A 6357-nucleotide genomic window follows, 5' to 3' on the forward strand; every position below is an offset into this window, starting at 1 on the left:
ACTTCCTACACAAACTCAGTACACATGGAGCAGTTGAACCAGGAGCACTCCTTGTCACAATGGATGTCTTGGCACTCTACACCAGCATCCCTCATGACGATGGCATTGCTGCAACTGCCTCAGTACTCATCACCGACAACTGTCAGTTTCCAGATGCAATTTTACAACTCATATGCTTCAGCCTAGATCACAATGTCTTCACCTTCAACAACCAGTTCTTCATCCAAACACATGGAACAGCCATGGGGACCAAATTCTCACCTCAATATGCCAACATCTTCATGCACAGGTTTGAACAAGATCTCTTCACCGCACAGGATCTTCAACTGATGCTATACACTAGATACATTGATGACATTTTCTCCCTTTGGATTCGTGGTGAACAATCACTGAAACTACAATATGATGACATCAACAAGTTCCATCCCACCATCAGACTCACCGGAATCGGTTGCATTCTTAGACACACGTATCCCCATCAAGGACGGTCACCTCAGCACTTTACTGTACCGCAAGCCCATGGATAACTTCACAATGCTCCACTTCTTCAGCTTCCACCCTAAACATGTTAAAGAAGCTATCTCCTATGGACAAGCCCTCCATATACACAGGATTGCAACAGACACCTCCAGACGCTGAAAGATGCCCTCATAAGGACAGGATCAACTCATCAATCAACAGTTCCAAAGCGTCACAGCGAAAAACCGCACCAACTTCCTCAGAAGGCAAACACAGGACATGGTAGACAGAGTACCCTTTATCATCCAGTACTTCCCAGGAGCGAAGACGCTACGACATCTTCTCTGGAGCCTTCAACATGTCATTGATGAAGACAACATCTCGCCAAGACCATCCCCACTTCTTGCCTTCAAACAACTGCACAACCTCAAACAGACCATTGTCTACAGCAAACTACCCAGCCTTCAGGAGAACAGTGACCATGACACCACACAACCCTGCCACATCAACCTCTGCAAGATGTGCCAGATCATCAACACGGATCTCACGTCAGAACACCATCCATCAGGTACACGGCACATACTCTTGCAACTCAGCCAATGTTGTCTATGTGATGTGCTGCAGGAGAGGTCCCAAGGCATGGCACCTTGGGGAGACCATGCAGACGCTATGACAACGGATGAATGAACACCACTCAACAATCACCAGGCAACACTGTTCTCTTCCTGTTGGGAAATACTTCAGCGGTCACGGGCATTCAGTCTCTAATCTTCGCGTAAGCGTTCTCCAAGGCATCGTTCACGACATACAACAACGCAGAATCGCTGATCAGAGACTGATAGCCAAGTTCCACACACAGGACGGCCTCAACCGGGATCTTGGGTTCATGTCACACTATCTGTAACCCCCACAACTTGCCTGGGCTTACAAAATCGCACTAACTGTCCTGTCTGGAGACAATACATATCTCTTTAACCTATGCTTAATCCTCTCTCCACTCACATTGTCTGTACCTTTAAAACTTGATTACCTGTAAAGACTTGCATTCCAACCATTATTTTGTAAATTGAGTTTGTGTTTTTATATGCCCTGTTTGTGAACGGAACTTCCACTTACCTGATGAAGGAGCAGCGTTCCGAAAGCTAGTGGCTTTTACTACCAAATAAACCTCTTGGACTTTAACCTGATGTGGTGAGACTTCTTACTGTGTTTACCTTTGTTCTGCCATTTACACATTCTGATCTCCTAATGAACTGCTATCAGCACCATTCTCAAAATTTACTACCACCATTTGTCTTTTCTTTGCCTTTTTATCTGATACTTTTGTCAATCTGTCCTGTTTCCACCAACCACTAGCTCTCTATCCAGGTCCCACAACTCACTCTTTCCTCCTACCTCATCACTACAACTGTGTAAATCTCATCCTATTTTCAATTGTCTTCAGCTCAGATAAAGAGTCATCCAGACTTGCAACATTAGCTCTGTTCTCTCTTCAAATATGCTTTCAGACCTGCTGAGAGTTCTCAGCAATTTCTGTTTCAGATTCCAGCAATCACATTGATTTTATTGCATCATTATCAATCAACAGCCTGACACAGTCATACTTAGAATCATACCTTACAGATAATGCCACAGACACCACCATTATCATGTCTGAGTATGTACTGTCCCACTGGCAAGACAGATCTAGCAGAAATGGCAGCACAATGGTATACAGTCAGGAGGGAGTTGCATTGGGAATCCTCAACATTGACTCTGGACCCCATGAAGTCTCATGGCTCCAGGTCAAACACGTGTTATGAAGCAGAGATTGATTGCCCCTCTGGGAACTAACACTGAACACCTTGCCTCATGATCTGTAAAAAGTGTGTGTGAAGCGGTGTGACCTGCCTTTTAGCAACTTCTACTGGTTAAATAAATCCTTGAGACTCACTCTAAAATTAACACATAACGTATTTATGTAACTAACAGTGAACAACTTTACTAAAACTGAATAAAGTAAGATTCTAATAAGTATAATTCCCACTCATTAACAAAAATAGAATTTAGTTACTTTCTAAATTGTAGCCAGGTTGTGTCTTCCGAAATATTCTGGGCCTTCTTTGTTGATTTTTCTGCCAGGAGCTTCTTCATTTTTCTTCTTTCCTCTTTGGTACTTTTGCTATCCAGATGGTGCTTTCAGCTTAGAGCTGTGAGCTGTGGCTGTTGCTCTCTTCTCTTTGTTCCGTTGCTCTCTTCTCTTTGTTCCATTGCTCTCTTCTTTTATACCTGTGATGACAATCAATATTTCCCAAATAGGATTAACCCTAGGTTGTCAAAAACATCAGATTTAAATTTAATATGTTGTTGGTATCTAAGTGCATAATTCAAACTGATTGGCTAAATTCAAAAGCCTGTTATTTTGTTAAAAACTGCTGCCTGGCCTTTCAATACAAATGTTTCAGTTTGGGGCTATGTACTTGAATTTTTTGGAACTCTCTAAATACAGAAAAAAAAACCTTTTTAAGGGAACATGTAATGCTTTCTCCCTAGCATTTTACAATTTTACAAACCAATCTACAATTATTCTACTCGACTAACCCTCCTCAGCTGATGAATTAGTACTCCTCCATGTTGAACATCACTTGGAGGAAGCACTGAGAATGGCAAGGGGACAGAATGTATTCTGGCTGGGGGAACCTCAATGTCCACCACCAAGAGTGGCTCAGTGGTACTACCACAGACCGAGCTGGCCAGGTCCTAAATGACATAGCTACTAGGCTGGAATTGCAGCAGGTGATGAGAAAATCAACAAGTGAGAAAAACATACCTAACCTTGTCTTCACCAATCTGCCTGTCGCAGGTGCATCTGTTCTTGATATATTGGTGGGACAGTCCTGCGGAGATTGTGGAGATAAAGTCCTGATTTCATAATTCCCATCATGTTGCATGGCATTACTGCTGTGTTAAATGGCATTGATTTCAAATAGATCTATTAACTCAAGACTGGGCATCCATGAGGCACTGTTGGGAAGTAGCAGATTTGTACTCACCCACAATCTGCAAACTTATAACCCAGCATACTCCCCATTCTATCAGTACCGCCAAGCCAGGGGATCAACCCTGGTTCAATTAAGACTGCAGGACAGAATGCCTGGAACAGCACCAGACACATCAAGAAATGAGGTTCCAATCCAGCGAAGCAACAACACAGGATTATTTGCATACCAAACAGCACAAGCTGCAAGTTACAGCACAGCTAAGGAATCGGATCGAAGCATTGTATTCCTGTAACATCCAGTTCTGAATAGTGGTGGATAATTAAAGGACTCACTGGAGGAGGAAGCTGTAAAAACATCCTCATCATCAATGATGGAGGAGCTGGTAACATCAGTCCCGAAGGTAAGACAGAAGCATTTGCAATAACTTCAGCCAGAAGTGCTGAATGGGTGATCCATTTCATCCTCCTCCAAAGGTTCTGAGCATCACAGACATTGATCTTCAGCCAATATAGTTCACTCCATGGGATATCAAGAAACTGCTTGTTATCCAACCGGAATACCTAATTTTCCCTTTATGTGACCAACAAAAGACAGAGTTGATTCAGATTTCACTTAAACAAAACTCTTTTTATTTAATGTTTCAGGTACCAATACTCGACATAAATCTACACTAGTTGCAATATTTACTTTGACTTACTCAACTTAATTAGAACAAAGAAAATTACAGCACCGGAATAAGCCCGTCAGCCCTCCAAGCTGACACAGACAATGCTGTCCGTCATTTAGCTAAAAACCCCTACCCTTCCAGGGACCATATCCCTCTATCCCCATCCTAATCATGTATTTATTAAGACACTATCATATCTGCTTCCACTACCTCCCCTGGCTGCAAGTTCCAGGTACCCACAACCCTCTATGTAAAAAAACTTGCCTCGTACATCTCCTTTAAACGTTGCCCTCACATCTTAAACCTACGCCCCTACTAATTGCCTCTTCCACCCTGTGAAAAAGCTTCAGACTATCCATTCACTTAACTTCAACCTTAACTCAACTCATTTAACTTTAACTCTAATTTTAATTCATTTAACTGTAACTCCAGATATTTACTAAAAACAAATACTATCTAGTTGAGTGAACTGGCCTCGGGTTTGGATCTTCTTCATAGTTTGTTGTTTTTCTCTGAAGCTATCTTCAGAGCATACATCATTAATGTAATTTTCGAGTTTCCACTGAGGAAAAAGTTCAAAGTTCCTCTTTCTATCCTAAACTATACCCATCCTTCGAGAAAGTTTTCTAGTAATCAACCAATGATACCACTGGAAACTGATCAAAATGTTCGATTATAGCCAATGGAGTAACTGGTAAACAACTCCCAAATAAGTTGCACATAAGTCACATAGCCTCATCATATACAAAATAAGGCCGTAATCATCGGCTCAAGTTTGTATGGCACCTGTCCAAACAACCATCCTTGTTTGGTCAACACGCAAAGTGTCAAGTCACGTTTCACAGGACAGGTCACGACTTGCTTGAGTCTTCTCCGACCTAACTCAACTTGACCAAAATTCCCAGTCTGCTTGTCACTCTTAACATTCTCACTGCTGTTGCATTGCCATTGGTATTTGGATACTGCAGACGATGGGCTATTGCAGAGGTGATGGCGTAGCGCTGTTGTCACTGTAATCATAGAAATCATAAAATCTACAGTGCAGAAGGAGGCCCATAAAGTCTGTACAGACCTCAATCCCACCCAGTCCCTAGCTAGTTCCCCTGACGCTAAGGGGCAATTTAGCATGGCCAACCCACCTAACCTACACATCTTTGGACTATGAGACGTAACTGGAGCACTTGGACGAAACCCACGCAGACACGGCAATAATGTCCAAACTCCACACAGACATTACCCAAGCCAGGAACTGAACTTCAGTCCCTGGCACTGCAAGGCAGCAGTGTTAGCCACTGTGTCACCGTGCCACATTATACATGTAATCCAGAGACCGATGTGTTAAGGGAATTTTCTGGCAGCTTCCCTTTGGGGGTCCTGCATTCAGCTGGATTCAGCACATACAGAACTTGCGACAGACAGTATGTGGTCAAAGATCTTCTTGATTTGACCAATACGCAATGGGAGAGAGATGCCAGATGGATTTCAACTTCTTTCTAAATTTATATCATATGAACACATCTACTATACCATATTTGAAGAGTCATATTCCCCACCCAATCTGTCATTCAGAATAGATGGTCCAATTTCATTAATACACATTACTTACCTTGGCCAATAGCATTCTGTGGAATAATTGGCTATTTGGACATGAAAGACTTTCCTTCATTACTTGACAATCTGCTTGCTGTCTCCCCTTCCCTCTCCCCTTCCCCGCTTCTGTCACCCCCTCTCCCAGCAGCTGTCTCCCTCTTTTAGCTATCTCGCCCCGCTGCTGTCGATCTCTCTCTCTGTCCCCGCTGTTTACCCATCCTGCTGCTGTCTCTCCTACCCCTCTCCCTTTTGCTGTCTCCCTTCTCCCTCTCCGCACTGCTGTCTTTCTTTCTCCCTGCCACTGTCCCTCCACATCCCCTCTCCTGCCACTGCTCCCCTCCCCCTCTCCTCACCGCTGCCCCCTTCTCCTTCCCATCTCCGTGCTGCTATCTCCCCTCTTCTTCCCTCCGCTGTCTACCCCTCCCTATTCCCAACCTTCTCTCCCCGCCATTGTCTACTCACCCTGCTGCTATCTCCCTTCCCCCACTCCCACTGCTGTCTCCCCTCTGCCTCTTCCTGCCACTATCTCCCCTCTCCCTGCCACTGCCCCCACCCCTTCTCCTCCTCTCCCCACTGCTGCCCCCCACTCCTTCCATTCTCCCCGCCGCCACTATCACCCCCTCTCCTCCCTGCTACTGTTATCTCTTCCTCCTCTGTCCT

At 44.1% G+C, this 6357-nt stretch overlaps 1 long non-coding RNA gene across 1 annotated transcript; it reads right to left on the reverse strand.

Moving 5' to 3' along the window:
* Nucleotides 1-3264: 3264 nt before the first annotated feature.
* Nucleotides 3265-5990, reverse strand: LOC145342075 (uncharacterized). The gene is made up of 3 exons (XR_013886504.1): nucleotides 5714-5990; nucleotides 3773-4010; nucleotides 3265-3335 (listed from the first exon to the last, which is right to left on the reverse strand). It is a non-coding gene; the product is annotated as an uncharacterized LOC145342075 (long non-coding RNA).
* Between the last annotated feature and the right edge of the window lie 367 nt (nucleotides 5991-6357).

This window comes from Carcharhinus amblyrhynchos, chromosome 4, assembly GCF_965287045.1.
Source record: "Carcharhinus amblyrhynchos chromosome 4, sCarAmb.v2.hapA, whole genome shotgun sequence".
In the NCBI taxonomy this organism is placed as follows: domain Eukaryota; kingdom Metazoa; phylum Chordata; class Chondrichthyes; order Carcharhiniformes; family Carcharhinidae; genus Carcharhinus; species Carcharhinus amblyrhynchos.